The 25,199-nt window shown below is 43.0% G+C and overlaps 1 protein-coding gene across 6 annotated transcripts in view; it reads left to right on the plus strand.

Moving 5' to 3' along the window:
* Positions 1-25,199, plus strand: part of LOC131060891 (cell cycle checkpoint protein RAD17) — a 206,462-nt gene that overhangs the window by 163,785 nt on the left and 17,478 nt on the right. The window lies entirely within an intron of this gene.

The raw sequence follows: 25,199 nt of genomic DNA on the forward strand, positions 1-25,199 counted from the left end.
TTGTTACCTATTTTTCGCTTCTAGCTGAAAAATAGGTTAAGTTATGCTTGTTTTTAAAAAATGGAACAAAATACATATTACTTCTGCTATATTGCATTCCAACTGCACTAAGGAAGAGTGAGCTAAAGATTACATTTCAATGCTTCTAGTTCATAGCAGCAAGAGAGAGAGACATCTCATCTAAAAAGGAAGTATATTTATTGATTTTCAAACACATGCGTCTCACACAAAGAGCTGTGAGACTAGCTATACACAATTGGTGCAAGAAAGAGATACATAGGCATGTATACATGAGTATAAAATAAAAGAGAGCATGTTGAGAGTGGAACCAGTCATTGCCTGAATGACTGGTACGGTTGGAGTAACCTTGATGATTGCCTTTGTATTGTTGCTTTGTCCTTGTCTGTGTCTGTCTTCTGGTATCTGCAAAAGAGTTAAATATACAATGAGTTTGAACATTTTGTTCTAAGCAATGGCTGATTACATTCCTAACATGTATACTAATGCATGCATGTATATGTAAATCTTAATTACATTAGATGCATATAATCAACATCACAGAAAAACCTCAAAAGGGAAATATCAAATCAGAAGAAATCAAGAAAATCATCACCCATAGGCATATTATCTAACATATTTGCCTCATGTGCAGCTACAGAGATGATTATGTTCATTTTCAGCATGTGGGGTGAAATGGGCTCCCACAAGGGTTGAGCCCAGCATGCCTATAATCGTATCAATCCGACAATCATCATTCATGACAGTGAATTGATTCTTACACTACTGCAAAACAGTAGTATCTGTTCAATACAACTACATTGAATAAAAGCAGTGATGAGTATTTTCAAAAAAAGCATGTATAAGTCCATATTGAAGGCACACAAAGGCTAATGCATTCAAGCAGGTTTGAAGTAAAATATAGAAGATATCATGCATTAGATAATACCGTGCTTTCTTTGAAGATAAAATATGAAGGATCAAAGATGTTGATGCAGATTCATTAGACCCTGTCCTAGGGTAGGGGTCAAAGTCAGTATATCTTAGGCCCAAAGATCAAGTAACATGGAGAACAGTCTATTCATCTTGTTTGCAATAAAAAAATGTAAATACAAGCCACAATGGATAGAAGTTTTCTATTTTTACAGTGCATGAAGGATAATCTTTGGAAGGATCAGCTAGATAGGGAGTATTCACTGTCTTTTCAAGAACACAGAGATCTAGAAGAGCGAAATCCTAAAGCCCTCAGAAGGAGAGAATGGTTACTTTTTCAGATAAAGAGCACCATTAGTGGATCAACAACAGCATTTACAAGCAAGGGCAGCAAAGAGCACATATTAAAGCATGATGACTATCTCACAGAGAAAAATACAGAATCTATTCACGTCACAGTCAACCAAGAGTGCAAAGATTCTTGACAATGAGCTTATTGAAAGTACAGAGTCATGAACATTAGTACACTGACTGGTAAGTAACGATAATGCCTATCTTGCTTCAAACAGTCATATTATTCACAAGAGACAGGTTTGACTGTGTAAATTTTAAGGAGCAGCCACCATGATAGTGAGTAATTCAAGAGTTTATAGAATACAAAGGCATGTAACAACACAATCATCACACTTATTGCAGTATAGCAGCCATAAGGAGGATTATAGCACTATGAAATGTGCACGGTGAGCTTTCGAAAATCTTCATAAGGTATAATGTACAACAGCATTGTAACGGTCATAATCAAAGAACAATGAAAGGCATCTATAGGATAGTGATAATACTCCGCCACAAATCAAATGCAGGTATACATAGTTGTCAAGAATATAAATGATTATTATTATGACAGTGTGCTGTAGCAGCAGTCACTATAACAGTAAGCATGTAACAATAGACGCCCTGCCATAGTTTCAAAATATAATGCAAGGAGAAAGCGCCATACAGCGATGCCATTCATCCATAGTCTTTTTCCAAGAAAAATACATCACAAATATGCATAAACAGTCCCAGCTGTGCCTAGAAAGCTTTCAGATTAGTACAAATGCACAGTCAAGACAGCAGCTATGGCAGTCCTTTGGAGCAGTCTGAATCAATATTTTTATGATCTTATTATAATGCAAAGGTGAAAAGAGAGCAGTGATATTTTTCAGATTTTGTTTTCAAGGGTAAATCTGAAAATACAAAGATTTTCACATGACAGTTATTGTCACAAAAAGATTACCAAAAGCTACAGATGATGGATGAAGCAGTAGGAAGGAACTACCATGGAAGTTAAATCTAATCTTACTAAAAATGCAGAAAATTTCCCTGGCAATCATGGTGAGAAGAAGCAAATATTGGGAAATGGCATTTAGTGAAAATAGCCATGGAATAGAGGAAATCGAGTTGTGTGTGTAGAGCACGATACTTACCACGGCAGCCTGGAAGGCTGCTAGATTTCCTTTCGAGTTTGGTAGGTCGAACTCCAGACAAAACCTCATGGAGGCACCCAACACTCAGAAAATCGCGCCCAGCAGCAAGAGTAACCAACAAGTCATGCCCAGTTTGCTATCAGACAAAGAATATGTAGAAATCAAACCCTCACGGCAGCCCCATTATGTGCCCAGAATCGGCAAAGGTGAAGAGAGAGTCACGCGGCACCCTGAATATGGCAGAAGTCTACAGGAAATCGCCACCATATGCCCTCCGATTTCTCTTTTTCTTCCAGAACCCCTGCCAGCAACCTTAGCATGGTGTTGTGACGTATTCACACATCGCCCCATTGCAAATGGGGACCCCTACTTTTTTGCTTTTGGGGGTTTGTTTCTTGGTCTTTTAGGGTTTTGTCTATTAGCCTTTGCATGTTGAGTGTTGCCAGGGGGGTCACTAAGATAGCAGGCTCTGTTTTAGCCAGGGTGAGTCAGTGGATGCTCCAAGTTAGGGTTTCTTTCAAGGTCTTCCTTAGGCTTAGTTTTGATGGTTGTGTCTCGTTTGAGTTCGAGGAATTTAGTGAGTGGTTAAGAAAACTGGCTAGGACATGTAAGGAAATGAATCAAGGATCCAGTCTAAGGCAAAGTCAGGTGGAAAAGGAGGTGAATTAAGCCTAGAAGAGGAATTTCGCTCCTGACCCTTCCAAAGGGTCCAGAGCGAATTTCTCTACAAGACACTCCACCTTGACCTAGGCTCTGAGCTAATCCTTTCCTAGGCTTGAATGAAGGTAAAAACCCTTGTGTAAATGAAGAAAGGTGAAAATGAAGCCAAGACTTGAGCTCAAACTTGAATTTCGCTCCTGACCCTTCCAAAGGGTCCAGAGCGAAATTCATGTAAAACCCTACTTTCTACAAAAACTGGAGCTATATGTCAACCTAAAGGGTAAATTTGCATGATCATGATGGAAGGAAGCCTAACAAAGTGTGTCCAAGGCATGAAAAGGGGAAAGTAAGTGAAAGATTAGCTCAAAGTGAGAATTTCGCTCCTGACCCTTCCAAAGGGTCTAGAGCGAAATTCCTAAAATCCATCTTTTCCTCTCAATTTTGTGTCTAGCCAAGTGTGGATCAAGATCAAAGAAGTCCTTAGGCATGGCTTTGAGTTTCTTATGATCACCAGAAGTGAAGGAATTGAGCTAAAATTAGAATTTCGCTCCTGACCCTTCCAGAGGGTCCAGAGTGAAATTCTTAGAAGACCCCTTTTTCTTCCTTGTTTGCACTGAAAGTCTTGTTCCTTCATAGTGGGGGTAGACGGATATGTTCTTGCCTTAGGGAGTGACTAAAAGAGATGAAGTTAAGGATTTTGGCCTAAAATAGGAATTTCGGTCCTGACCCTTCCAAAGGGTCCAGAGCGAAATTCTTCATAAGCCTCATTTGCGTCCTTGCTTAGACTACCAACCTAGTTCCTTGGGCGTAGTTGGAAGGAGAATGATGTGTCTTTACCTTTTGAGGTGATAGAATGTGGAAGAATGGAGGATTTTGACAAAAATAGGAATTTCGCTTCTGACCCTTCCAAAGGGTCCAGAGCGAAATTCACCTTTTCCTCTATTTTGCTCTTTCATATGGCCAAGTTTTGGATTTTTGAGGCATAGTTGAGGAGACTTGGATACATGTTTGCCTTGGAGAGAAGGTTTAAGACTACAAAATGATGGAAATTAGCCTAAATCAAGATTTTCGCTCCTGACCCTTCCAAAGGGTCCAGAGCGAAAATCCTTATAAACCTCAAATTCTCACTTGTCAAGACTAATTTCCTAGTTTCTAAGGCATGTGTGGAAGTGTTAGACATATTTTTGCTTAAGGAAATGACTAGAGGTGGAGGAAATGGAGGATTTTAGCCTAAAACAAGATTTTCGCACCTGACCCTTCTAAAGGGTCCAGAGCGAAATTCTTGAAAACACTCATTTTCCCTTTGGCCAAAGTCAGGACCAAGATGGAGATGCAAGGAGAATGGTCTATGTTTGCCTCCCAGAAGAAATTGGAGTTGGAAAAATGAGCAATCAAGCCTAAAACAAGATTTTCGCTCTTGACCCTTCCAAAGGGTCCAGAGCAAAAATCTACCTAGACCTCATTTCTTTCCTTGTTTGATCAAATTTTTAGTATCAAAAGCATGCTAGAAGGAAGATGGACATGTTTTTTTTCCCTTGGGAATGTTTGAAACCAATGAAAGGTGGAGATTTTGTCCTAGAAATGGAAATTCGCTCTTGACCCTTCCAAAGGGTCCAGGGTAAAATTTCACTAAAAAAACCACCTTTTTTTCCAATTTTATGCCAAGGCAAGTGCAGACTAAGGTGAATTGAGATGGGAGAAGTCCCTAGGAATGACTTCAAGTTGCTAAGAAATCATTGAACTTGAAGGAATTGAGCAAAAACATGAATTTCGCTCCTGACCCTTCCAAAGGGTCCAGAGTGAAATTCCTAGAAACACCTATTTTTCTTTGGAGGTCAAGTCCTTGGTTTTTTATGGCGTGGGTGGAAGTGAGTTAGCATGTCTTTGCCTCTTGAGGCGGTTTGGAGTTGGAGAAATGAAGAATCAAGCCTGAAACTTGATTTTCGCTCCTGACGCTTCCAAAGGGTCCATAGCGAGAATCTTCATGGACCTCATTGTCTTCCTTGTTAGGTCAAGTTCTTAGTGTCCAAGGCATGTTGGAAGAAGGATAGACATGTTCTTGCCTTGAGGGATGATGGAAAGCAATAAAAAAATGAAATATCAAGCCTAGAATGAGATTTTCGCTCCTAACCCTTCCAAAGGGTCCAGAGCGAAATTCTCCAAACCTCTCTTTTCCCTCAATTTTATGCCAAGTCTAGGGTGGTTCAAGGTGAAATAGGATTGGGAGTGTCCTTAGGTGTGACTTTGACTTGCCAGTGATTATCAAATTTGAAGGAATTGAGCCAAATCATGAATTTCGCTCCTAACCCTTCCAAAGGATCCAGAGCGAAATTCCTAAAATCACCTATTTTCCTTGCAAATCAAGTCAAACTTTGGGTTTTTGTAGCTTGGATGTGTGCGAAGAAGTGTTTTCTTGTCTTTTGAAGTTGATTCAAGTTGAAAAGATGGAGGAAGAAGCCTAAAACAAGATTTTCGTCCCTGACCCTTCCAAAGGGTCCAGAGCGAAAACCCTAAAAACCATCTTTTTCTCCAAAATTTGAGTGAAGTTAGGCCTAGACCTAGGTGAGTAAAGCTCTTTGGATTGCCTTGGAAAGATTTTGACTATCAAAAAATGTGAATTTTGAGCTAAAACTTGAATTTCGCTCCTGACCCTTCCAAAGGGTCCAGAGCGAAATTCTGGATAGGTCCTGTCCCTGGCTAGGTTTTTTGAGCGAATTTTCCTTTTTAGGCCTTGTGAGGATCAAGAAAATGTTGTCAAGTTGAGAAGTGGATTCAAAATGAGGGAGTCTAGATGAGTTGAAGTGAAGAAAATGAAATTGAGTGTGGATAAGCAAGCAAAAAATGTTAATTTCGCTCCTGACCCTTCCAAAGGGTCCAGAGCGAAATTCTTCAAATCCCCTATTTCCTCCTTGTGTCAAGTCAGGACTTTGAGTCCTAAGGCGTGGTTGAGGTTGAAATGATGTTACTTTTCCCTGCAAGATGAATTGAAGTGAAGGAAATGAAGAATTGAGACCTAAAACTTGAATTTCGCTCCTGACCCTTCCAAAGAGTCCAAAGCGAAATTCCCAAAATCATCTAGTTTGCCCATGATGAAGGTCAAGTTGTGGATTCCTAGCCTTTGGTGAGGAGAAGGATAGCGTATGCTTGCCTTGGAAGACTTTTTGGAGTAGAGATATGATGGAATTTGTCCTAAAATGCAAATTTCGCTCCCGACCCTTCCAAAGGGTCCAGGGCGAAATCCTTTGAAATTCCTATTTTTTTAACCCTGTTTGAGCTAGGCAAAGGGCTAGTTGTGAGATTATGATGAGAAGAAGTTTGAAGGCTAGGCCTAAGATTATGAAATGATGAAATGAGGTCTAAATTGGCCAGGAATGCAAATTTCACTCCTGACACTTCCAAAGGGTCCAGGGCGAAATTCTTATAGGGCCTGTCCCTGGGAAGGATTTCGAACGAACTTTATTTTAAAGTCTTCTTGTTGATGATTTAAGGTGAAAATGCTTTGTTGAAATGAATATGTCGTGTACTTAATCACCTTTTGGTTTATTTTGCAGATGGAGAAAACCAGTCCAACATCATCATGGATGACCTCTTCCGGCCGAACATCATCAAGGACGACCACTTCTAGTCGAACATCGTCAAGGACGTTCCGCAGGCAAAAGGAAAGACTCAAGGCGCTTTGAAGCGTTGGAAGACTCAAGGTGTTCAAGGAATTGCCAGCTACCTCCTGAACCTCCACTTCGCCACCCTAAGGAACCACAAGATGACAAGGAAAGGCGATGCTGACAGTTCAAGGAAAGGTACAACATCCATCCTGCACATCAAAGACAAAGGAGGTCAAAGCAAGGGTTCGTTGAAGAAGCAGATAGTTTCAGAAGAGTTAATTAAAGTTAGCTTCTCAGCATCATCAAATTGACATCAACCAAGTTACAAGTGTCAGACAAGGTGGCATCCCAGTCATCACTTCTCCAGTCGGATTGGTCCACCTCAGCATGACCAGGTTCAATGTACCTAATTTATCGGGGATGACACAAACTTCGAGGCACCTACCCTTGCTTCCTATTGGTCTTCACCCTTGGAATGTAATTTTCTAATTGGTTAAGGAAGTTTGTTGTAACAAACCCTAATTAGGGTTTCTATCTTGTAATCCTAGCCATTGATTCTAAATCAATCAGAGCAAGGAAATAAGGATGAAATGAAGACTTTAGGGTTGTCTTTCCCTATATTTTTATCAATGCCTTTTCCTTGTTTCATTTAATTTTTTTTTCTCTTTTCTCATCTGTTGTGAAATGCCTAAAGGGATGGTTTCTTGATTATTCCCCTTTACATATTTATTAAGTGATTTTGTCAATATCACTTAATAATCGTTTTGTAATACTCATATTGATTAAGTGATATTAGCAAAATCTCTTAATAAATATGTCTAAATAAATATGTCTAATAAAGATTTAGGCATGGTTTACAAAATGAAAGATTAATTTATTAAAGTATTTTAAATCTATTTATTTAAATAAATATTTGTTTCATTTCATTTTTGTATTTAAAGGTCATTAAATATAATAAATGTAATAAGGAAAATATTTATTTAAAGTGATTTATAATTAAAACACTTTATTAAATCTATTTTCTTATTACATTTATTGATTTAATAAAATAAAAATAATGAAATTACTTATTAAAGTGATTTAATTTATTAATCACTTTAAATAAATAACGTTATTATCTTTATTTTATTAAATCTTGACTTTAAATATAAAAAGGGAATTAAACAGATGTCTATTTAAAGTAATAGATTTTAAAATCACTTTATGAGATTATTTTTCATTTTTATTTGATAAGGTCAAAGGGGATATATTTGCATTTATGAAGGCTTGCAGGCTTGTCAGGGATATTTTGAGGTCATTTATGATGCATTTAGGAGGTTTTATGGCAGAGCATGGGGTGGCTTGACTTTTTGTTCAAGTCTCTTCAGTTTTACACTTGTTTTTGACTCTAAAAGTGGGCTTTTTTGGGTTGAATTCAACCAAGTGGTTAGCTTTTGCTTTGTGGGATGCAGCTATTGGAAGCAGCATATATACTGCTTTCCTTTTCTTTTGTAAGGGTTCTTACTTGTTCATTATTTTTGGCAGACTGTAATTTTTTGAGTTCTTTCTACAGAAAATGAATGATTTTGTAACACATTTTCTAGAATAGTACAGATTGGTGATATCTTTTGCAGTAACAATTAGTTCATTCCTTCCTATTTTCTTCTGTTATTATGGGTCCTTATTGTTTAGTGCAGATTCTTGTGAGTTTTCTTGTCTTTGGAGCTGTATCTTTTCATGTTGGTGCCTTTATGCAGGGGAATAATCATTTGCAGGTTATAAGCTATTTGTTAGTAGTTATCAGTTTTGGATTGTGAAAGTTTTTCTTTCCTCCTAGGACTGTGGTTATCTAGCCTCCTTATAAATTACTGATGCAAAGGTTATCTTTTTCTGGGTTGTGAAAGAGAGTTATATTACTATCATATTGTGTGTCACTCTTTCTTACTTTTAAGTTTTTCAACATATTATTTTAGTGCATCACCTTAGGGTTAGATTTTAGTTTCATATGTCCTCCTCACTCTTTTCCCTAAAGAAATTGTTAGTTTAGGTGAAGGTTTTGAAAAGAACCAGCTTATTCTGGAGGTCCACTTCAGTTTTAGGTTGCCCACAACCTTGAAGTGTTCCCATGTTTCAATAGGCAGTTGAAGTTCACAGCTGTAGTAAAGGGTGCAGGCTTCATTGATAACAGTTTTTGGCACGCCCGGTGGGAGTGAGTGTAATTTTCAGTCTTTATCAGAAGTTTTAAGCTGCTGTTCTGGTGTGTGCAACAGTAATTTTCAGTCTTTAGAGGCATCTTTACAGCATACCTGGCGACTCTGAGCTCTGGTTTAGTAAAACCAGTATATTTTGCATATGAGAAGAATACAAACCAGAAGTAGTTCCTTTGCTTTTGAATATTTGTAGTTATCCCCACCTAAAAGAAGAGGGATAGTAGCTGAGAGACATAAGGAAAATCTTGTTTATTCTAGGAGAGCCAAATCTACTTCCCCTGCTGTTAGAGTTCATAATGCCCCAAGAATCCCATTGTGAATGATTATTGCAAGAAACCAACCTTTCGTGGCATTTAACCAAGGCAGCCCACTTAATTTAACTCAGCATGATCCAATTCCCGTTGCTGCCTTGAAAAGTTTGCCGTATTTTAATGGTGAAGATCAGACTACTCTAGCATAGCATATAAAAGATGTGGTAAATCTGTGTGCTGTCCACCATGTGACAAAGGAGAACGTTGCAATCAGATTGTTAGCAACATCTCGCAAAGGGAAGGCTTTGCAGTGGTTCAGAAGCCTAGCAGTTAACTACATTGACACTTGGGATCGTTCAGGGGAGGAGCTGTGCAAGTTCTTTGAGGACAAATCAAACCATTTGTTGCTAATGGAGGAGCTGTCTACAATAAAGAGAGCTCCTCATGAGGTTATGTCAGATTTCAGCCACCGTTTCAAAAGACTTGGGATAGAATCCCACAAACGGTAAGACCTACTGCTGACCATGCTTTCTTGTATTATTTAAGAGCTTTGAATATTGATATCTCGGTGATGGTGCAATCAATGGGAGACACTTCTTTACCCGAGGCCTATGCCATAGCTATTAGAGATGAGAACAACCTTATATAGGCTGGTATAATTGCCCCAAGACCTGCTCTACCAATTTTTCCTACTATTCAGCCACCGATAGCAATGCAAGTACCTCCTTTAGCTGTTATCCCAGCTGCACCAGCATTACCAACACCAAGTTTTCAGTCTGTTAGGCAAGAGAACGACTTTCCAGCACAGTCCAATGATTTGCAAGAGATTAAGGGACTGCTGCAAACATTTGGCAGCGAGATTGTGAATCTAAAAAGGCAGCAAAACCAAAATTATAGGCCTAATGCAGCCCCTTATCAGGCCTCTTTCCAGCCAAACAGACCTCAATACTAGCAAAATCCTCAAGGCCAAAGACCATTCATGAATCAAAGGCCATTTCAGCCTTATAATCCTAATGTTGCAAGTACCTCGAAAGAATTGGTTCCTACGCAAAACAATTTGTTGCATGAACCTGAATGGTGTTTTTTGGTGCAATCTACCTCACGATTAGGCTCCCTGTTCTAATGGTCTTATCAACCAAGCTCTTATGGTACAAAGTGCATCTGTTGTTCAACAAGTTTCAGTGTACGATACAGCAAAACGAAATGCATCCCTACACTTGGATATGTAGGGAGAAATGTCCCTTCTTAACTTTCAGAGGGAAGAATTTTGTGGAATGAACAACCCATAAGGACCAAATCAATTACATAATGCTGTTGCGACGTACACGAGGTCAAAAAGGAGAGTTGTAGATGATGGACAACAAGCAGACAGTGGTGTTTCTCAGCAGAAGCACATTCCAAACGCTCCCCAAGGGGCTGCTAGCTCATCTAATGGACAAAATATCCTAGTTTTAGTAGCAAATCAATTTGCTGAAAGTACAGAACAGCTAAAAGATTCAGTGCAGCCAGCGCCTGTAAAAGAAAAAGTTGTTGCTGTTCAAAAAATTCAGAACAAAGTAAGCATGGCTGCCTTTAATATCATTGATCATATGAAAAGGCTAATGTTACTTTGTCTATGTGGGATTCATTGGCTATCCCTGGTCAAAAGAGTCTCCTACAATCAGCATTGTCAGATGTCTGTTTGCCACATAAGCCCACCAATGAACAATCTAGAGTGGTGCTTACCAATGTTTCAAAAACAAGTATTGAACAGCCGGGAAAGGAAGTCAGGCCACCTCCTTTTTATGTTTCTCTAATCATTGGTAAGCACCTAGTCCACAATTGCATGATAGACTCGGGAGCTAGTAGCTCCGTAATGGCCAAACAAATAGTTGACAAGCTAGGAGTTGAGTATGAACTTGTCGAACATGGAGTAGTCTAGTTGGATGGTATTGCTGTTAAAACAGTTGGTGTCATAAAAAATCTAAGTTTGACATTACATGCATGCCTAGGTTTTGCCATTCCGCAAGAGGTTTATGTCATTGACTTGCCTCCCTACTTTGCTATATGTTTGTCACGGGATTTTACTGCTAAGATTGGTGGATATTTATCTTCAGATTGGTCCCACATGTTTTTCAGGACCAGGTATGGCACTAAGGTCACTATTAAGTCAGAGGTTATAGCAAATGACCATATAGAACCTTATGTACCCCCTGCCATAAATGCTAACTTGTCTATTCTTGACAAAGAGGAGTATCCTATGGCAAAGGAGTTGGATACACAAGTTGATGGTATTCCTAACATGATATTGGATGAGTGGGCAGCTGAAAACAGTCAAGATTTAGTAAACAAACAGCTGAAGGAGCTTGGTTTTGGGGTTTACTTGATGCATGAACCTGATACCTTGCTTCCCAACTTGGTGAAAGTTGATGTCCAGCAATCAGACCAGCATGATAACGAGGTTTGGAAGTTATTTTTTGATGGTTCTAGGAGTTCAAAAGGTTTAGGAGGAGGTTGCATGCTTATATCTCCTCAAGGGGAAAAATATTACTCTTCTTTCAAGTTTTCATTCTGCTGTACTAACAATACAATAGAGTATGAATCGTTGGTTCATGGCCTATTATGGGCAAGGAAGAAGAAAATCAGATGTCTCCAAGTTTTTGGAGATAGTGAACTCATTGTGAATCAGGTACGAGGCCTTCATGTCACAAAAAATGATGCTTTGAAATGCTATAAACATGTATGGGAGTTGATAGAAGAATTCCGTGCATTCAATTTGTTATCTATTCCGAGAAATAGGAATAAGAATGCTAATAGACTTGCTGCCATAGGAGCACAATATGATATCCCGGATAACATTAGTATTGACAACAAGCAGTAGTATGTGAAGGTTGTTGTTAGACCTTCTATCCAAGATAATAATGTTTTTTGGCAAGTTATTGAAAATGACCAACAGATTGTAAACTTTATAAGGGAAGAAGTTGAGTTTTCATGTAGAAATCAAGACAGATTCCAATAGCAATATGAAGACCAGGTCATATAGCTGAAAAGTAATAAGCTGCCCAAGGGATTGGTCACCTTGGAATCCATCTTCAATTCTGACAACCAAGTCAGGAAAGAAAGGTCAAACATTCAGATTGATCGGGACGACTATGAGGAGGTTGAGATTTCAAAAGGTAAATTTCTTAAACTCGGCAAATTTCATATCAAAGGAAAAGAGGAAGCTTTTATATCCCTCTGTCAAGAATTTAATGATATATTTGTTTGTCAATATTCTGATTTGAGGGGATTTGACCCTAAGCTTGCACAGCACACAATAGAACTCGAGCCTAATTCCAAACCAATAAGACAAAACAGAGACCATTAAATCCCAAATTAGAGCCCCTGATGAAAAAGGAATTAGACAAGCTGATTGAGAGTGCTATAGTTTTTCCCATCAAGCATACTTCATGGGTTTCAAACTTAGTTCCCATAAGAAAGAAAAATGGTGAAATCAAGCTCTGTATAGATTTTAGAGACCTTAATAGAGCCTCACTGAAAGACCATTATCCTCCACCTTCCATGGAGCAGATTCTGCAAGTGGTTTCAGGTTCTAAAATGTTTTCTCTACTAGATGGTTTTTCTAGTTATAAACAGATTTTAGTCAAAGAAGAGGACCAATATGAGACAACTTTTACTACTAAATGGGGTACCATGGCCTATAGGAAGATGCCTTTTGGGTTATCCAATGCAGGGGCAACTTTCCAGCGAGCCATGGATATGGGGTTTCAAGGCTTGATGTATAAAATAGTACTGGTTTATTTAGATGATATCACAGTTTTTTCAAAGGAAGCAAAAGATCATCTAAGTCATTTGAGGCTAATTTTTAAAAGGTGCAGGGAATTTGGGGTGTCACTTAATCCCAAAAAGTGTGTGTTTTCTATCCATGAAGGTAGGTTGCTTGGCTACGTGGTCTCCAAACACGGTATTACTATTGATCTTGAGAGAATAAGTGTCATTTTGGCCCTTCCCTTACCAACACACAAGAAGGGTCTGCAAAGTTTCATTGGAAGGATTAATTTTGTTAGGAGATTTATCCTTGATATTTCAGATTTGTTGAATCCTCTAACTGCTATGTTGATGAAGAATATTTCTTATAGCTGGACCAAGGAGGGCAAGAGAAGTTTTGAGCTCATAAAGAAGCATTGGCTGTTGCTTCTATACTTCTGAATCCTGATTTTTCTAAGGATTTCACATTATATGCTTATGGTAATGTTGATTCTGTTTCAGCTATGTTGGTACAACAAAACGATGAAGGCTCGGAACAACCTTTAGCTTTCTTCAGTCAAGCATTGAAGGATTATGAGCTAAGGTACTCTTTTGTAGAAAAACATGTACTTGTTGTTATCAGGAGTTTGAAGAAGTTCAAACACATGTTGTCTAACAATAGCGTTAATCTAATGGTTGCTCATCCGAGCGTAAAAGAGTTTTTGTTGAGCAAGGATCTCAATGAAAAGAGAGCTGGCTGGGTAACCAAGGTAATGGAATATGACGTCAAGATTTAGGTTACCAAGCTGGTTAGAGGCAAAGGTTTGTGCGAACAGCTTGCTGATGGCATTTCTAGCACACCAAACCATGAACAAGAAGTTGTTCTAACACTGCAAGATGACGAGCAAGTGAAGGTTTAGGCTCCTACTACTGATTGGGTGCAGGAAATGGCCCATTTTTTGCGAACTGGTGAGTGTCCTAAGCTTCTGGACAGAGCTAAAAGAATGTGTTTTTGGATAGAGCTAAAATAAGGTATTTCAGACTGCTGATTTTCATGAGGGATCAGCTGGAGGCCATTTTTCACCAAGAGCAACAACTCTTAAGGTGATGAAGGGTGGCTATTATTGGCCCACATTATTTAGAGATGCGCATGTATGGGTTAGAAAGTGTAACGAATGCGCCTTGCTTGCTGGCAAGGAGAGATTGACAACTTTACCTTTGCAGCCAATCCAGGTTGAACAACCCTTCATGAGGTGGGGTTTGGATTTTATTGGGGTGATAAACCCTTCATCTAGTGCTGGCCATAAGTGGGTACTTACAACCACTGACTATTCCACAAAATGGACTGAAGCAGTGGCACTCAAGGAGGCAAATGAGTCCGTTCTAAATTTTTATGAAGATCTGGTTGCCAGATTTGGGGTTCCTGAGTCCATCATTTCAGACAATGGCCTCGCTTTTGTTGGTCTTAAAATATCTGATTGGGCTGTCAAGATGGGGATCTACTTAAATACATCCTCCAACTACTATCCGCAAGGCAATGGCCAGGTGGAATCAACCAATTAAAATCTGATCAGGATCATAAAGAAGACCATTGTTTTCCCCGTAGGGTGTCAGGTTAAGACATTGCATAAATGACAGAAGTACACATAATATATGGAACTCACAAGTGTTCTATTGATTCATGGTAAGCCAATACATACAATGATAACAATATGTTCGACTACCATAGCCTCCCCAAAGACTGGGAACAGATACAATATAAAGGAGTCTGGTCAGTTACCTGGTACCAACTGTCAACAACCGACGAGTTAACTGCCGATGCTAACACAATTTACCTTAATGCTTAATTACCCGACAACATCATCCCCCCAATAAAGAAACGTCATCTCCGGACGACAGACAACCAAAATGGGAATGATGTACAAGCAAAACTGAAACCCCAAAACAACAAATTACTAGGATTGGGGTAGAGATGGCGTCCCTGATGGTCCCGTGGATGAGGAAGAGGCCAACTACTCCTGGAGCTGCAACACCTGCTTTGTGCGGTGGCGAAGATCCCTCTCAGCCACCAGCTGGCGCTCCCGAGACCGTTGCACTCTGAATACAACCTCCATCAGCTCGGTATGCTTCTTATCGAGCTCTGTCCTCGTACTGCTCAGATTGGCCTCCAACAAAGCCCTATCTGCCACCCGTGCGGCTGAGGCTGCTGCTAACTCGGCGTGGACATGAGCCAACTCCTCCATACTCCCTGTCCGGGCTCTCTGCTGAGCCAACTCCAACTCCAGTGTCTCCCTAGTGATATCTGCCTCCTGCTAAGCACGACGATGCACCAAATGACTATCCCGTATGGCCTGCTTGATCTTCCTGAGTAGGCTCTGCACTTGACTCTCTCCGGTCTGTCCAAGGTGTTGCCACTCCTCCAACATCACAGGAAGATCTACGCGAGGCCATCCTCTGTCAACAAAGCACCGCTGAAACGCCTTAGCAACTCCTCCGGTAGCAAATGCCAGGAGACCCTCCAACGTCGGCTGCCCTAGGGTGCCTTCCTCCGTCAAGGCCAAAAGTCTGCGTGCCTCTCTCTACTGCTACCAAAAACTGAGTCAAGGCAGTGGGCTGGTTCTTTGTAGAACCAGGCATCGGAATGTCTACCTGTGGCACCGTATCCTTCGCACCACCCATGTGCTGGAGTAGGTCCGTAGGTTCCCCCTGAGCACGCATCTCATGAGGAGAGTCACTGCCCTCTAAATCAACCACCTCCTGACAGTGAGGTGTGGCAGGCGGGGGTCCTACTGGGGCTTTCAGTTGCGCTGAGTATTGCTCCAACCATGAGTCTGTATCATCTCCCTCAACATCACCCCTGTCTAACCTGATCTCTCCACCTCCATCCACTAGCTCTGTCCGAATAAGGGCTGTGTCCCTTGGCTGAACTACACTGCTGCTAGGGACCTGTGAAATCTGCCCGAGGGAGGGACGAGGATGCAGTTGGCCAAACCCTGGCACAGGGATTGCTGATATGGCTCCCACTGTCACTCTTGCTGCTGGTAATGGTGTCACGGTCCCATTTGTAGTCAACACAGCGGGTGCATATACTAGCCTCCCTGTCTGAACACGTGTAGGTCGGACCACTCTTCCTCCTGGTAGTCCCTGCGTCCCCTTCGATATCTGGCCGAGGGCAACCGTACCACCTGCGCTTTCTTCTGTACCCAACTCTGGATACGGTACCTCCGTGTGTGAGGCGAAATCGGGTATCACCACCCGAACATCGAGAAGATGTCTCCTCCGACTCCGCCCCTGAACTACTCTCTGTTGCCGAATCCGACTCGCTAGCAGAGACTACTCGAATCTGGGGCTTCTGCTTCCTGCTAGATGGTGCATCCCCTGTGTGTGTATCCAAATGAGTCCAGTAAAAAATGGAGGGCGCGGTGGGGTCAATGCTGTCCCGCAGCTGCCACCCTTGCCTTTCTTTCAGCACCTGTATACGGACTGCGTCCAGGAATAACCCAATGGCTTGGTGGGGCATATAGAATGCCTTGTGCTTTAGTGTGAGGAACTCATGAATGTGGTCTGACAACACAGTAGCCCAGTTGTACACCGTCCCATTCCGAAGCCCGTTCATCAATGCAATCATCGGCACGGCTGTGTCGGATGCCGTACTGGCTCCTGTGAGACGTCTCTTCATCAAGTCGAGCAAGCACTGCCATGCACCAGGTACTTTGTAAGATTTTTTCAGTCCTCGCCCCTTGGGTGCCGTAATCCTGTCCCACTCTACTCTGGTCTGGTTATCCCGACATATTTGTTGTAGCAGCTGATTTTTCCTCTCGGCGGACATCTTCATCGCATGCTTGTCCACCTTCTTCCCTTCGTCAGGAATGCCAAAAACCTTGGCAAAGTCATCCGGAGCAAAAGACATGGTAACGTCTGTGTGCTGGTACTTGAACGAGGAGGTGCGCAACTCATCATTATACGATTTTACCATCATGCGCAGGCAAGGCTCAAAATCCTGAATGGCGAATATCGGCATTTGAATGGCCCAATGCACCTGTGCCCTTCCTAACTGTGTTTTCACCAAAATGTCATCTGGGGTTTGCGCCTCCAACCACCATTGCCTGCACACATTGCCGTTCAACCCCTTGAAAGTGATTGTGTCCGCTGTGACTTTCGGTTGCCTTTCTTTCTTGCCTGTATCCGGTACAACAACCTTCCCTTTATCCATAGGACAGTCTGTAGACAGTTTCCTGGTTGTCTTCTTTGAATCCTGTAGTCTCCTCCTCCAATCCAGTTTTTTGAACTGCCTGGTGCTAGATGCCATCAAATGATTTTTTTTTTTTCCAAACTTATATCTTTCCTCTCCTGGGCACCTTCACATGTTCTTTCTTCCGATTGCGATCTCTTATTCCCCTTGTCTCAATGGTACTTTTAGTCTGCTTTCGTGGTCCGTACGACCAGTATTTTACTTCTTGGAAAATTTGTTTTCCTTTGGCACCCCTGAATCCATACGGACTTTTTCTTGACTCTGGCAGCCCCTTGGTTCATACGGAATTTGTCACGCCAAATCCAGCTACTGGCGAAGGTCGTACAAACTTTGCGTCAGAATTCCGTACGGAATTTCGGTTCTCCACTTTCCATACAGAAATCTTTGGCACTGTCGCGAAAAAAATTCCGTACAGTTTTGTTCCTCCTTGCCACTTTAATTTCGTGCGGACTTTTCCCTTCACTGTTTTTTATTTCCGTACGGAAGGTTTGTCACCCCGCCGTACTAGATTCCGTACGGAATTCGCTTTTCCTTGATACGTATAGGCCTCTGCCTATAAAGCGTATGGATTCTTTCCTTTGTTGGCACTCCTTCCCGTACTCTAATTTCCGTACGGATTTTTCTTCTGAGATCCGTGGAGTGTTATTTATTGACCGTACGGTATTTCCTTTACTTGTGGAATCCGTACGGATCTCTGTCTTTCAGTTTCGTATGGACTTACTATGAACGAGTCCCCCTTTAATTCTTCGGCCCTTAAAAAAACATTATTTTAAAATTTTCCAACTTGTTAAATTTCCTTTTCTTTTGCTCGCCACTTGCAAATTTCCCTTCATTTTCACAAAAATAATAAAGACAAGTTCCTGCAAAAAATAATGAAAACGGTGTGCGCCATGAAGTTTCGTGTGGTTCTGAAGGTTGTAAATTGGTGTTGGCTTGCGAGGACCCTGAACCGCGACCCCGGTGTGCGCCATGAAAATGGTGTGTACTAGGACCCCGCAAGGGGCGTTGCCCCTTGACCCCGCTGGGGTGTTGGCATCAAACCTCCGTTTAATTTGGTAGGTACACTGCAAGTTGGCCGGTTTTTTTTTATTCTTTTATTCTTTTTTCTTTTTAAATTTATTGTTTCTTACTCGTGCCGCTAGCTGGGTCCTTCTCGCTCATGGTACACCTTCAATTTAGAGCCATTCACTGTGTCCTGCACCTCCTGTCTGTCAAGTGTCCACAGCTTGATCACCTCGTTCATGCCGACCTCGCAAACTTTGAAAGGGCCTAGCCACTTTACCTTGAATTTTCCGGGCTTGATCTCGTTGCGCCCATTAAACTTTAATACAAGTTGCCCAGGTGTAAACCGCATTCTTCGCAAATGGTTGTCGTGCTAACTCTTTTGCCTTTGCTGTGCTGTCTCTGTCGCCCATTGAGCCATCATCTGTCGCTCATCCAATTTGTTCAAAGCGTACAGTCTCTCTCTAAGGCTTTCCATGTCGCCAAGTCGATTATCGATGGCGATTCAGAGACTCGGCACCATGAATTCAACTGGCACCACCGCTTCTTGTCCATACATTAGCTGGAAGGGAGTCTGTCCTGTAGTTACCTTATAAGTCGTTCGGTATGCCCAAAGTATCGACGGTAGGCGCTCCTCCCAATCATCCTTCTCCACTCCGCAAGACTTATAAATCACCGACATGATTATTTTATTGGTCACCTCGGCCTGCCCATTCGCCCGGGGATAGTAGGGGCTTGATAAGGAGTGGAAGATTTTGAACTCCGTTGTTAGCAACCAGATTATATGATTTACAAAATGTCCTCTGTCACTTGTCAGTTGGATTGGAATCCCATACCGCGTAATGATTTGTTCATAGATAAATTTTGCTGTATTGACCGTTGAGTTGTTCGGCAAAGCCCGTGCCTCGACCCACTTGGTCAAGTATTTTGTCGCCACTACAATGTATCTGCACCGTCGGGCTCTACTTGGTTTTAATGGTCCGATGAAATCCAATCACCATCTCTCAAACAGTTCCTGGGCATTCGATGGGTTGAGGGGCATAAAATCCCTCTTCAATGGCCGTCCGACCCATTGGCATGTATCATAGCTCATCACCCACTCTCTTGTGTCATTATGTAGTGTCGGCCACCACAGTCCTGCCAACAGAATTTTCCTGGTCATGGTGTCGGGCCCCATGTGTCCACCTGTGGGCCCTTCATGTGCTTCCCTTAGGACACCCTGAATTTCCTCTTCCAGGATGCATCGCCGTAGGACTTGGTCGGGTCCCATTTTGTACAAGAGGCCATTAATGAGTTGGAATGTTCTGCTTCTCAGTACCAGTTTCCTTCTTTCTCCTGGTGGCATCTCCCTCGGAAACCGTGATGTCGACAAGTATTCCCCCACGCTTGTGTACCAGGTCGGGAGAACGGCGATGCGAAATAAGTGAGTGTCTGGAAAATCTTCAGTCACTCCTTCGGCTGGTTCTCCTAACTGGATTCTCGATAGCTGGTTAGCTATCACATGGCTCTTCTCAGGTCTTACAATAATGTTGAATGTAAACTCCTGAAGCAATAGCAGCCATCGACTGATTCATCCTTGGATAATTGGCTTGTTTACCAGGTACATCAACGCCTGGTGGTCCACATAAAATGTGAACGGGGTGGCCAATAAGTAATGTCGAAATTTCTGGACGAAGTACACCATCCCGAGGGCTTCCCTCTCTATGGTGCTATAATTTTTCTCTGCCTTCGACAGGAGTCTGCTTGCAAAGTAGACCAGGTGATCTAGCCCGTGATCGCGAACTTGCGCCAGCGTGGCCCCTATGGCGAAATTGGATGCGTCAATGTGTACGTGGAACTCTTTGTCCCAGTCAAGATATGTTAGGATTGGCGCACCCACCAACCGTGACTTCAATTCTTGGAAGGCCTCTTCCTGAGCCGTCCCCCATGCGTACCGTTCACCTCTCCTTGTCAGCTTGTCCAGAGGGCAGGATACTTGAGGAAAATTTTTGATAAACCCCCTGAAATACCCTATGTGTCCTAGGAAGGATTTGACTCCCGTGACATCTGCCGGTGCCTCCATTTCCACTATCACCTGAATCTTGTCTGGGTTAGTCTTGAGTCCAGCCTTACACACTATGTGTCCTAACAACTTCCTTTGAGGCACCATGAATCTGCATTTTTTGGGATTGAGTGCTAGGCGGGCTCGCCTGCATCTCTCCATGCATTCGCCAAGTGCGGCTAGATGTGCATCCTGGTTACTGTAGATGGACCAGTCGTCAAGGAACACCCTGAAGTTCCCTACTAACATCTTGTCAAATATGTGAAGGATTATCCGTTGGAATGTCGCTGGCGCTTTGCATAACCCGAATGGCATTCGGTTATACGCGTACATGCCATCTTCCACTATGAAGGTCGTTTTTAATTTGTCCTCTTCGGCAATGGATATCTGGTTATACCCAGAAAATCCATCCATAAATGAATAAATTTCATGACCGGCCACTTCCTCCAAGATGCTATCCGTAAATGGTATTGGAAACGGGTCCTTTATGGTGACCACGTTAAGGCATCTGAAATTCACGCAGATTCGGATTTGGTTTGCCTCCTTTTTAAGGGATATCACTATGGGCGATACCCACTCGTTGGTCTGCACTTTGAAAATAATCCCGGCTTCGAGCATACGCTCAATTTCATCATTCACTCACGCAGCATAGTTTTTTATTCATTCTATATGGCCTCTTCCGTACAGGTACGGCCCCAGGTACGAGCGAAATTTTATGTACGCACAGTTCTGGCGACACCCCTTTGAGGTCCTTGTACGTCTAGGTGAATACATCCTTGTATTCCATGAATATTTTAAACCCGGCGGCTTTCAGGACTGGATTCCAGTCGTCGCCCACCAGGATGTTCCTTGGCTCTGCTTCCGTGTCGAGGTTTGTAGGTTTTATGGACTCTTCGTACCGGATTGGTTTCGTCATGTCAAACCTATGTGTTGGTGTCTCGTTGACAGGAGCATCCCCTTCCGTGTATTCCCCGTATGCTAGCGGAAATTCATTTTCATCCGGCTCCTCGTCAACCTCCAACATGTTGCACCCATACAACAGCTCGTAGTCTTCCATTTGCCAGTGGAAGAGCCCATTAAGGGAATCGGTCTCATCTTCCGAACATCCTTGGATTCCCAGGACGCCTTCCTCATTCGGTTCCCTTCCGTACTTTCCTTCGTCAACTCCGCCCTCGCTGTCCGATTCCGATTCTGATGCAAGTTCTTCACTCACGATTTGTGTTTTCACGTCGATAATAAATTTTCGCCCGGCTTTCTCCATGGATAGCGTGTTACGCTTCCAGTTGTGATTCGCTCTGGCCGCCACCAACCACCCTCTACCAAGAATGGCGTCGTATCCTTTCTTGGCGAGCGGAATCACCACGAAGTCGAGGACAAATGGTTGTGTCTCGATGGTCACTTGTTGCGCCACGAGTGTTCCAAGAGGTTTGATACCATGTTGATCCGCTCCCAGTAAGTTGAAGGTTGACGACCATAGTGTCGGCTTGCCAAGCTTCTTCTAGGTTTCTTCCGGAAGCACATTCACTCCCGACTTGCTGTCGACAATGGTGTCAGTCAAAATGGTGCCAAGTATTCCCATTTCTACCACCGCAGGGTGCCGACCACTGTATAGTGTCAGCACCAATGGGTCTGTTGGTGTTCCGCCAAGAACATCCGTATTCCGGGTCACCTGACCCTGTGGGGTTACTTGCACCGTATGTAGGAGTGCCGTACGTAATTGCGGCTTCGTTTCCAGGAGGTCCTTCATCTTCACAGGTACTTCAATCTGCAGCATTTGATTCAGGATATTTTCCTTAGCCTCAGAGTGGGAAGTACTTGCCGCTTCCTGAGTGTTCCCTTGTGCCAACATTTCCTTTGCCACTTCAGCCTTCGCCTCCAGTGCTTGCTGCTTCTCTGTGCGGGGGTTCGGGTATGTGGCCTTCTTTGCTTGTGACCGTGTGATTGCCAATACCTGTTCCTCCGTCCTGTCAATGTTAAGCAAGTTCACTCCCGACTTTGGGCAAGTTCCATCATCGTGGTCTCCAGGCCCACACCATTTGCGTAGTTTTTGTGGGGTTTCTTCTGAGGTGCATTCTCTGGCAAAGTGGCCCCACTGATTGTAGGCTCGACACTGGATCATTGGTCGTCCCTTCGCATCATATTGGATCCGGCCCCTATTATTATTGTTATTATTGGTCTTCCCCCCTTGCCGGTTGTTTCAGTATCTGCCAGATGATGCATTATTGTTGGCGGTTTGCAAAGTTCCGACGGCCGGCTGCTCTTGCGTGAAGAGAACTTGTTGGCTCCTGGTTTTCATATTGTAGGGACATTCCTTTGTCAAATGTCCAACAATCTGACAAATGTCGCAGAAAGCCTTCTTGGGGCAGGACCCCTTGGTGTGTCCATCACTCCTACAGTCCGTACACCACACGTCATTTTCTTCAGTCTTACTTGTACTCCCCTTAATGGCTTTGAATTCTTTCAACATTCGTTCCATGTCCTTTTGGAGTGCGTGCACCTTTTTGCTCGAATTGCCACCGCTTCTACTTTCCCTGTTAGAGTCTTCATCATCGTCGGATGAGTATTTATTACTTTTCTTCTTCTTTGACATTTTGTGTTCGCTCTCGAGGTCCATCGCCCTATTATAGGTGTCGTCATATGACGTCGGGGGTACAATTTTCGTCTTCTTTCGTAGGGAGGATTTCAACCCTTCAACGAACCATCGTTTCTTCAACCCATTTGTGGGTTGGCTTTCCATTTTACCCAGCAGTTCTTTCAGCCTCCGGTTGTATGCCCGTACTGTCTCCTTGGGACCTTGTTTGGTACTATATATCTCGGCTACGATTTCATTGTCATCACGGAGCAACCGAAACTCTTCCTTGAATTCCTTCTGTAGATTGGCCCATGTAGCCAATTTTTGCTTGTCAACATCGGAGTACCAATCTATGGCAACTCTGCGTAATGTGGCTGGGAACTACTGTGCCCACTCATCTTGGTCCGTCACTCCGTTGGCGGACCAAATAGTTTCACATGTACGGCAGTGCCGTATGGGGTCATCGTTGCCATCTCCGTTGAATTTGGGCAACTTCTGTTTGCCCGTCATCGATGGGGGTCGTCTCCCTAGAGGTGGCTGTGGCTGTGTCTGTGCCCTTGCGCCGCTCCCTCCGACGCCGGCGGTGTGTCTTGCGTGGGTGATTGGGGGTACGGTGTTTTGCCTCCCGTGTCGCACCTACAGCCGTACGGTTGTCCTCCCCTTTGTTCTCACCTGCGCCCACTCCTGACTCCCTTTGGTGATCCTCACTTCGTGGTGTAAGGGATAAGTTTCTGAACTGATCCCGGGTCTCTTCGACTAGATTCCTCCGTAACCTTGTTTCCTCCAGAAACTCTTTGTGGCTTCTCATCCTACGGTGTTCTAGCGACGCGTAGAAATTTCCCTCGGCTTCTGCACCCTCCATGACGCCTCCTTGGTTCCTTTCAGGCAACCCCTCGACAGTTCGTCCTTCGGCAAGTTGCCTCAGCCTCCGTCTATGTTCTACTCGTTGTTCTAGAATCAAGGCCCTCTGTGCGGCCTCCCACTCGTCCGTTTCTGCTTTCTTATTTCTATCTTTGTTTAATAGGTTGGGCATTAATTCCCATACATTTCTATAAATAACAACACATAAAACCAGAACACTCCTTTATTAATTCATTTCATCAGATACAACTTGTGTCAATATTATGACACCTTTATTTGAATATAGAATGTTCCTTTATCCCTATGGGATTCAAGGTTCAATTACTTCTTGGCCTCGTGCCATCCCGCTCCGCTTCCCGATGGCTGCTTTCTTCGTATTGTTGGAGGATTTGTTGGCGTCGCTCTTCTCGAGCAATCTCCTCCAGGCGAGTTTGTTGTGCCAGTGATGCCTATGCAAGCAACCGGGGGAGGCGGTTCATCAACCGATTTACTACCGGGCTAACTTCCAGTGCTGTCCACACGACACTTGGTGGGATTTTAGCCTCCATGGCCTCTCTTCGGACGTAGGTCTCGATGGCTACCTGGAGCAGGATTGAAAATTCCCTCGTCGCAGTGTCTTCCCCGTTGTAGAACTCTGTTTGCGCGTCATCGGCCTCTGGGTTTATCTCACCAACGGGTAGGCCCATCGTGTCCGTGCGCCATTCGCTCCTTCCTTTCCCGAGTACGTCTAGGCAACAGTGCCAAATGTTTTCCTCGTAGGGTGTCAGGTTAAGACATTGCATAAATGACAGAAGTACAAAGAATATATGCAACTCACAAGTGTTCTATTGATTCATGGTAAGCCAGTACATACAATGATAGTAATATGTTTGACTACCATAGCCTCCCCAAAGACTGGGAACAGATACAATATAAAGGAGTCTGGTCAATTACCTGGTACCAACTGCCGACAACCGACGGGTTAACTGCCGACGCTAACACAATTTATCTTAATGCTTAATTACCCGACAAAAACCATGTTAGGTAACCAAAGGATTCGGCATACTCAATTAAAATCAGCCTTATGGGCTGATAGGATCACTCCGAAAAGGTCCACGAGACAGTCACCTTTCATGCTGGTGTATGGTAGGGAAGCAAGGCTTTCTATCTCATTCGAGCTTCCAGCACTTGATTTGGCCAATCAACTGGACACACTGGAGGAAGGCCCTTTAACGGTGAGATTAGCTCAGTTGTTTGAGCTAGAAGAAACTAGGAATGATGCTATGAGCAAGATAGAGTAGCATCAGGCTTAGATGAAGAGATCTTTTGACAAAAAAACATCTCCAAGAATTTTCCAGGAAGGAGACAGTGTTGAAATGGGACACTCTCAAAAGCAAGCCTGGAAAGCATTCCATATTCGATGCATTCTGGAGCGGGCCTTACATCATTTTTGAATGTAAACAACACAACGCTTTCCAGCTCTCCAAGCTAGATGGGAATCTAGAGCCAATCCCAGTCAATGGAATTCACCTCAAGCATTGCTTTTGAGGTATGATCAGCATCCTGTATATACTAGAGTAGGTTTTTGGCGCTAATAAGTGCCGTTGCACAATAGATTAGTTGTTGTTTTGTTTTCCCTAAGCGCTTGGTGCGTAGTTAGTTGTTAGT

Source organism: Cryptomeria japonica, chromosome 5 (genome assembly GCF_030272615.1).
Source record: "Cryptomeria japonica chromosome 5, Sugi_1.0, whole genome shotgun sequence".
Classification (NCBI taxonomy): Eukaryota; Viridiplantae; Streptophyta; class Pinopsida; order Cupressales; family Cupressaceae; genus Cryptomeria; species Cryptomeria japonica.